The sequence below is a fragment of the Phyllostomus hastatus genome, unplaced genomic scaffold (genome assembly GCF_019186645.2).
Source record: "Phyllostomus hastatus isolate PE091 unplaced genomic scaffold, TTU_PhHast_1.1 phas_scaffold_200, whole genome shotgun sequence".
Classification (NCBI taxonomy): Eukaryota; Metazoa; Chordata; class Mammalia; order Chiroptera; family Phyllostomidae; genus Phyllostomus; species Phyllostomus hastatus.
The window spans coordinates 9,907,860-9,917,248 of NW_025334016.1; the positions used below are offsets into that span (position 1 = coordinate 9,907,860).

Genomic DNA, 9,389 nt, shown 5'->3' on the forward strand with positions numbered 1-9,389 from the left:
CAGTGTATGGCAGCTTGCAGTTCAAAGATTGCCACTGTACAGGATTTGCCCTAGAATCAGGGATCTTCTTCATCACTTACCAGACCACAAGACAAGCTGTACAGGTTGTTCCATCACAATGCTGGGTTCTACTCCCACATTAGGCTTTATTCTGGGATGCTCTTACCACATGAAGAGTTTCATTGTTAGTAAAAAATTTGTTTCTTAAAGTTCTCAAAGAGGAAGATAAGCACAAGCTTATATTTTCTAAGATATGGTTAAGGTGATAAATTTTTAGATGCCTGTGTTTATCCAAACAATTTAACAGATATGCAGTAGAATGTTTTATTCTAGTAAGATTTAAGTAATTAGCTAATATTCTGGAAATAGTTTTTTGTTGGTTTTTTTTTTTGGCTAGTCTTTAAGAAAAGAACTGACTGCTAGTTCTCTCTCTGACTTCTAACCACTGAACCATTTGTTCAAGGTTGTCAGCTGAATGGATGTGGAAAATTTTCCATTTGGAGAGGTCAAAATTAAAACATAATTCATTCTCAGATTTACTCAGCTCTAGTGTAGAATTGCCTGTTCCCATTTTCTTAACTCTTGCCAGAAGAAGCAAAAAATTGATATTCTGTTTCATTTTAGTTATATTCAGAGAATGGGTGAGTTAAAAATATATCTGACAGCAAGCACAGAATCAGCTAGAACAATACCTAGAACACAGTAGGTGCTTAATAAGTATTTGACATTGAAACAACCTACTCAGGTGACACCAAATTTGGTGGCAGACGTGACATCAGGATGCTCAGTCTCAGAATATGCTGTCTGTTGCTTAGGCATTTTATTCTCACACATTGGCTCATTTTTACATGTAAACATTTTAAAAAGTGATTTCATCTATAATTTTAATATTCAGCTAATTGTTCATAATGTTTAATGACATCCTATTAACAAAGAAACACTTTTAGAAGGATCACAGGGAAGTAACAACTGCTGATTTTCTCTCCCAGCACCTGATACAAGGTTTCTTGGTGGGGCAAATTGGATGACAGCTCTTGCTCACTTCCAGTGCCCACAGATAGTATCAGAGGGAAAATATCTTTTGCTATAGCCTGATCCTCAAAATGATAATTTGGCTGGCTTTAAGTATGATGAAAACAAGGTATCATCAGCATGGGTGATAGGAACGGATAGAGTCTGCTAAGCCTAAAACCATCCCTACCTCTGATTGGCTGCTCATGGCCAGAAGACTCCCTATCAGGATATTTCCCTTTAAGTTAACCATTGCTCTTTCTCTTGCTCTCTCTCTCTCTCTCCTCTAGAACCAGTGTAAATTTAGCTTGAGATGGAAGATCTCAGTGTCAGTGGTACCCAACCATGAGGTTCCAAATTTAACCAATAATCTCTAGTAGCAATGTGGGGCAGGAACAGTTTAAGATCAACATAAGTCTTGGAGTAGGGAGAGACCCCTGAGAAGAGGTTTGGGCAAGTAAGAAGTGTGCAGGCCATGGTGCTGTTTTTAACTTTTATCAATGAAGTTCTTAGAAGGTTAAGATTGGAAATACAACCTCTTCAGTAAATAGCTTTGGGCTTAATTTCCAGCTCTGCTGCTTACTACCTATGTGATCATATGCATGTCATTTAACATTTCCAATATTGTTTCCTCATCTGTAAAATGGTGATATATAATATTACTGGTGCTATTTTCCCCACGCTACTCTAACAAATGACCACAAAATTGGCAGCTTAAAACAACAGAAATTTATTCTCTCACAGTTCTGAAGGTCAGAAGTCCAAAATTGAGGTGTCAGCAGGGTTGGTTCTTTTGTGGAGACTCTGAGAGAGAATCCAGCCCATGCCTCTCTCCCAGCTTCTGGTGGCTTTTAGCAGCCCTTGATATTTCTTGGCTTGTAGCTATATGGCTTCAAGCTCTGCCTTCATCTTCACATGACCTTCTTAAATCCTACCTTTTCTCTTTTGAAGGCACCAGTCATTGGATTAAGGGACTATCCATATCCAGGATGATCTCATTTGGTATCCTTAATTACATCTGCAAAGACTCTTTTTCCAAATAAATTCATATTCACCAGTCCAGGGGTTAGGACTTGGACTATCAATTTGGAGGGACACTATCTAACCCACTACACTGTCACATAGCATTATTTTCAAGGATTAGTGAGTGAATATACTAAATACCTTAACACAGTAATCCCCAACCTTTTGGCACCAGGAACTGGTTTTGTTGAAGTTAATTTCTCCACAGGGGTAGAGGGCAGAAGGTGGAGTTCAGGTGGTAATTCAAGTGAAGCTTCACTCACTTGCCCAATCTCAAAATATGCTGAGACTCACCTGTCATTCACCTCCTGCTGTGCAGCCCGGTTCCTAACAGGCCATGGACCAGTACCAGTCCACAGCCGGGAGGTTGGGCACCCATGCCTTAACATACCATCTGGGACAACAGTTCGAACCTAACAAATGATCACTAAGATTATACTCATGTAAGTCATCTTACATGACTTACAAGCTTACGTAGGAACAAAGAAAGTCTTATTTAGGCTGGTTGAGGTGGTGGGGCACCAGGCAGAACTTCTTCCAGTTTTTAATATGTTTGTAAGCATTAAGAATCTCCAATAAGGGGGACTTCTGGCCAAGATGGAGGTGTAGGTAGACATACTGTGCCTCCTCTCACAACCAAAATAAGGAAAACAAAAAATTAGAAACAAAAAAGCAACTATTACTGACAGAAAATCGAACTGTATGGAAATCTGAAAACCAAGGAGTTAAAGAAGAAACGTTCATCCAGACCACTAAGAGGGGTGGAGTCGGGCGGCCGGGTGGAGAGGACTCCTGGCAAACAGTGGCAGGCGGACCCCGAGCTTGCAGGCGGAAGCGGGCGGACCCAGCAAGGTGGCGGATAGTGGAGGGGCGCAGCACAGAAGGTGGCTGGCAGACCAGGCGGTTCCACATTCACACGCAGATAAACCAGGCAAAACTGGGGAGTGAGACAGACCGCACAACCCAGGGTCCCAGCACAGGAAAATAAAGCCTCAAAAAAACAATTGAAAACACCTGTGGGGGGTTGAAATTCCGGGAGAGACTCCCAGCCTCACTGGAGAGTTCTTTGGAGAGGCCCACAGGGTCCTAGAACATACACAAACCAACCTACCTGGGAATCAGCACCAGAAGGGCCCAGTTTTCCTGGAGGAAGTGGGAGAAGTGACTGAAATCCAGCAGAGAGCAAAGCAAGCACTGTTGTTCCCTTTAAGACCCCTCCCCTACATATGTGTCACAACCCAGCAATGTGGGTTACCCTGCCCTGGTGAACACCTAAGGCTCCACCCCTCACTGCATAGGTGCAGCAAGACAAAAAAATGGCCCAAACAAAAGAACAGATCAAAGCTCCAGAAATAACACAACTAAGGGACGAAGAGATAGCCAACCTATCAGATGCACAGTTCAAAGCACTGGTGATCAGGATGCTCACAGAATTAGCTGAATTTGGTCACAAATTAGATGAACAAATGAAGGTTATGCTAAGTGAAATAAAGAAAAATGTACAGGGAACCAACAGTGATGGGAAGGAAACTGGGACTCAAATCAATGGAGTGGACCAGAAGGAAGAAAGAAACATCCAAGCAGAAAAGAATGAAGAAACAAGAATTCAAAAAAATGAGGAGAGGCTAAGGAACCTCCAGGACATCTTTAAACATTCCAACATCTGAATTATAGGGGTACCAGAAGGAGGAGAGGAAGAGCAACAAGAGCAAAAGTTACTTGAACAAATAATAAAGGAGAACTTCCCCAATCTGGCAAAGGAAATAGACTTCCAGGAAGTCCAGGAAGCTGAGAGTCCCAAAGAAGTTAAACACAAGGAGGAACACATCAAAGCACATCATAATTACATTAGCCAAGATTAATATAAAGGAGAGAATCCTAAAAGCAGCAGGAGATAAGGAGACAGTTACCTACAAAGGAGTTCCCATCAGACTGTCTGTTGATTTCTCAAAAGAGACCTTACAGGCAAGAAGGGGCTGGAAAGAAGTATTTCAAGTCATGAAAGGCAAGGACCTACATCCAAGATTACTCTACCCAGTAAAACTTTCATTTAGAATGGAAGGGCAGATAAAGTGCTTCTCATATAAGGTCAAATTAAAGAAGTTCATCATCACCAAGCCCTTATTATATGAAATATTAAAGGAACTTATCTAGGAAAAAAGAAGATAAAAAAACATGTACAGTAAAATGACAGTAAACTCACGAGTATTAACAACCACACCTAAAGCAAAAAGAAAAGCAAACTACTAGGACAGGAACAGAACCACAGAAACGGAGATCACATGGAGGGTTAGCAACAGGGGAGTGAGAGGAGATGAGAGGGGGAAAGGGTACAGAGAATAAGTAGCATAGATGGTAGGTAGAAAATAGACAGGGGAAGGGTAAGAATAGTATGGAAAATGTAGAAGCTAAAGAACTTATAAGTATGACACATGGACATGAACTAAAGGGGGGAATGAGGGTGGGAGAGGGTGTGCAGGGTGGAGGGGAGTGAATGGGGAAAATGGGACAACTAATAGCATAATCAATACACTATATTAAAAAAGAAAATAAATAAAATTAGCATGTAAAAATGAAAGTCCTATTCTACAACAAATCATGATTATTATGTTTTTAGTGCTTATATGTCAACATTGTAGTTTCTATTCTCACAGTATTTGTTACATGGGGGCATATTTGCTTACCTTGTACTTGGATTCAAGCTTTACAAATATTAATGCCCTAATATCTGATAAGTGTAAAATCAGTGATAAAGTAAAAAGTGATAGTAAAAGGACCTGTAAGATTACTTGAATGGTAAAATAGGGATTATATATAGAAAAGAAATATGAAACTTCTGGTCTGGACAAGATGGTGTGGACTTATCTCTCTCTTGTCATCCCTGCTACATACAACTATGAACCCTGACAATAACTCAAGACAAAACAAAAACTCAGGAAGGTTAAAGATAGACCACAGAACTAGAGGAACACCATAGTGGCAGGGCATCTTATGAAAAACCACCCAAAAGAAGAAGGCTAAGAAAGCCATCCAGACCTGGCATTTCCCAACCCCAATCTTTTAAGAGAAAGTGCAGTCCAGATAAGGCTCATTCCTCTCCGGGATGTGACAGGAGTTCCACTGACATTATTACATGTGCCTATCAGAACCAGCAAGGTGAATCAATTGGAAGCCCCACTGACAAGAAGTGACGACGGTAAGCACTCTCTATCCTTATCTTGTCTGAGACTCACCTTCCACACCCAGAGATACCACATAGCTACAGGGGTACAGGGATCACAACAAAAGAGCCAGCTGGGGAAGCATTCTCCTTCACCATTTGGCTGGAAACTGTCTTTCCCCATTCAGAGACACTGTGTGTGTGGGGGGGGGGTTGTTTTCAGAAATTGGCTAATGGAGTCATTGCACAATAAGTGTATGTGGCCTCGCTGGGAGAGACTGCCACAAGATGCACCCAGCCCAAGAAGCCTACTTGTTGCTTCAGTCCTAAGACTCTCCCTATCCCCACTTAGAAACACTCAGAAGAATGCCCACAATAAGCATCCAGCTAGGGAGGCACTCACCATCTTCCCACAAACAGAAGGACCCTGCTCTAACAAACACCAACAAATACTATTCATCCCTAAAACAGGGAACCTCCCTTCCCCCATCTTCAGGCATCCCAGCCAGAGTAAGTTTCTTCATCTCCCTCAAACAACATTAGCAAGGATCACTGGAAGCCACAATAGCATGTGAGATGAACCAAGTGGACAAAAAGCACCATGAAGACTCTGAAAATTATGTTGCCTTAGGAACCACAGCTCAAAAAGTAGGCCAGGACCTGTGTTATAAGTCTAAAAAAAAGTACCTCTCTGCTAAAATTGAAAAGTTAAATGGGATCCACAGTCTCCTTCTGTAATAACCCAAAAGTCCAAGATAGAATTGGAAATCACTCAGCTTTTACACAATGAAAAGACCTCACTCAGTTTCAGGCTAAACTCTCAAGAACAGTTTCTAATTGGGTGTGGAATTGCTAGAGCTCTGGAGAAGATATTGGTGCTGAACTGTTCTACCAAATTACTGACCCTGGAAAAAAATGCAGAAGAGTCACTTTTCTGAATCACTCAAGGTGTACAGAGTGGTGATGAACACAAACCATGGGAATCCCTTTCAAAAGGAAGTGGTATTGGATTCCTGGCCAGACTTCAAAACTGTTATCACTTGGCGGTAGAAAGAGGCTGAAGCAGATAACCTGGACCACTACACTAATGCTTATGCTGTGTTCTACAAGGATGTCAGAACTTACCTACGGCTGATGGAAGAATCTGATGTTATCAACTGGGACCAAGTTTTTCAAATACAAGGGCTGCAGTGAGTTATATGATGTTTCCAAAGATGTTGCCAACTCAAAGCAGCTGGATGTGAAGCTCACTTCCTTCAAGGCAGTTCGTTTTTCTCCTGTTTCAACTCTGCCAGACACCAGTCTTCTAACAGTTCTCCCCTCCCCCAAGACTAACCCACCTTAGTGTTGCTGATGCTGACCTACTTAACTGGACGTGGACCCTGGGTGGCAATGAACAGTGCCTCTGGTACATAGCCAACCTCATCTCCTGCTTCCCCAGTGTGTGTGTCCATGATGATGAGGGAAACCCAGTTTCTTGGTCTATCAGACCAGTTTGCCACCTTGTGCCATGGCTATACCCTGCCAGAGCATCGCAGAGAAGGCTACAGCCAGCTGGTAGCCCTCACACTGCCCCAGAAGCTGCAAATCTGGGGATTCACCTCTCAGTGCAACATCCTCAATGACAACATGGCTTCTATTGGTTCTTGCCTTGTCATTTCCATTGGCTCATGCTCACCCCTGTGGCTTTCTCTGGCCAAGTTCACCTGTAGCCCAGTGAAATGCCAGTTTTCTTCCTTTCCCTGAAGATACACATACTCCTTAACTGCCAATAAAGAGAACATTAAAACTGGGATTAGGAGCCCAGTGATATAGCTCAGTGAATTAAGCATGGGCTGCAAACCAAAGGGTTGCTGGTTTGATCCCTAGTCAGGGCACATGCATGGCTTGCGGGCCAGGTCCTCAGTGTGGGGTCTACAAGAGGCAACCACACATTGATATTGCTTTCCCTCCTTTTCTCCTTCCCTTTTCCTCTATCTGAAAAATGAATAAATAAAATCTTTAAAAAAACCTGGGATCAGGAGAAGCTTAGTTGTTGAAAAGGCCAGGAAAAAACATACAGGATCAGCCTGAGAGGCCTTACCTCTCTCTGTCTCAGGTTTCTGCAGTAAATAACTGGGAGGACAGCGATCACTGTGGCTGTAATAGAGGGAATTAGCCTCCTTAGGGATCCATTGCAGAACAAAGGTTCTGAAGTCAGCAGTTCTCAGCATAGTGGCAGAAATGGCAGCATGAGAATGAACCACAGGGGCATGTGGCTACAGCTTCTGTAGTCTCACAACCACACCAGTTCCCTGCTACCGCCAGTAGCATCCACTTGTGCTCATGCTGCTGTCTCCCGAGCTCAGTTCCTACCACTTCTGACCCAACTTCTCTCCAGACATTCCTGTCTTCAGTTACTGGCTCTTCACCTCCGCCAATGACTCTAGCTTATAGTCCTTCCCTGGGAACATTCAACTGAAGTGATTCTCACCTTTGGGTGCATTTCAGAATCACCATCAGGGCCAGTTGCAACACAGATGGCTGTCTCTCCCCCATGGTCTTTCACTAAGTAAGTCTGAAGTAGAGCCTGAGAATTTGCATTTCTTTTTATTTTTTTTTCACTTTTTAAAAATTTTAATCATTGTTCAAGTAGAGTTTTCTCCCTTTTACTCCCAATCCAGCCCACCTACCCAACCCTCACCACTTTCCTCCCAATACCACCCTCACCCTAGTTTTTGTCCATGTGTCCTTTAAATTTGTTCCTGTAAACCCTTCCCATTCTACCTTGAAATTCCCTCTTCTCTCCCCACTGGTCACCGACAGCCTGTTCTCTATTTCAGTGTCTTTGGTTATATTTTGCTTGTTTCCTTGTTTTGTTGTTTAGGTTCCTGTTAAAGGTGAGATCATATAGTATTTGTCTTTCACTGCCTGGCTTGTTTCCCTTAGCATAATGCTCTCCAGTTTCAACCAAGCTGTTGCAAAGGGTAGGAGCTCCTTCTTTCTTTCTGCTGCATAGAATTGCATTGTGTAAATGTACCATAGTTTCTGATCCATTCATTTACTGATGGGCATCTAGACTGCTTCCAGCACATAGCTATTGTAAATTGTGCTCCTATGAACATAGGGGTGCATAGGTTCTTTTGGATTGGTGTTTTAGTGTTCTTAGGATAGAGTCCCAGCAGTGGAATTGCTGGGTCAAAAGGCAGATCCATTTTCAGTTTTCTGAGGAAGTTTGATACTGCTTTCCATAGTGGTTGTACCAGTCTGCAGTCCCACCAACAGTGCACTAGGGATCCCTTTTCTCCACAACCTCTCCAACACTTGTTGTTTGTTGCTTTGTTTATGATGGCCATTGTGAATGGTGTGAAGTGGTATCTCATTGTGGTTTTAATTTGCATCTCTCTGATAGCTAGCGATATTGAGCATCGTTTCATGTGTCTTTGGATTTTCTGTATGTCCTCTTTGGAGAAGTGTCTGTTCAAGTCCTTTGCCCATTTTGTAATTGGGTTCCTTGTCTTAGACTGTACTCGTGTAAGTTCTTTATATATTTTGGAGATTAAACCCTTGTCTGAGGTGTCATTGGCAAATATGTTTTCCCATACAGTTGGTTCTCTTTTAATTTTGATACTGTTTTCTTTAGCAGTGCAGAAGCTTTTTATTTTGATGAGGTCCCATTTGTTTATTCTTTCCTTTATATGCCCTGCTGCAGGGGACATGGCATTAAAAATGTTTCTGCATGAAATATCTCAGATTTTCCTACCTACATTTTCCTCTAGGACTTTAATGGTGTCACAGTTTATATTTAAGTCTTTTATCCACCTTCAATTTATTTTTGCATAAGGTGTAATTTGGTGCTCAAGTTTTATTTTTTTACACGTAGCTGTCCAGTTCTCCCAACACCATTTGTTGAAGAGGCTACTGTTACCCCATTTTATGTTGCTGACATCTTTGTCAAATACTAATTGACCATAGAGACTTGGGTTTATTTCTGGGCTCCCTGTTCTGTTCCATGGTCCATGTGCCTGTTTTTATGCCATTAGCAGGCTGTTTTGATTATAATGACCTTGTAGTATATTTTAGTGTCAGGTATTGTGATCCCTGCTACTTTACGCTTCTTTCTCAAAATTGGAGCAGCTATTTGGGGTCGTTTGTCATTTCATATAAATTTTTGAAGTGTTTCTTCTATGTCTGTGAAATATGCCACTGGTATTTT

General features: G+C 42.0%; 1 pseudogene; it reads left to right on the forward strand.

Annotated features, from left to right (window-relative positions):
- The first annotated feature begins 5,770 nt into the window (after window positions 1–5,770).
- LOC123832702 lies at window positions 5,771–6,906 on the forward strand (annotated as a pseudogene).
- Window positions 6,907–9,389: the final 2,483 nt, after the last annotated feature.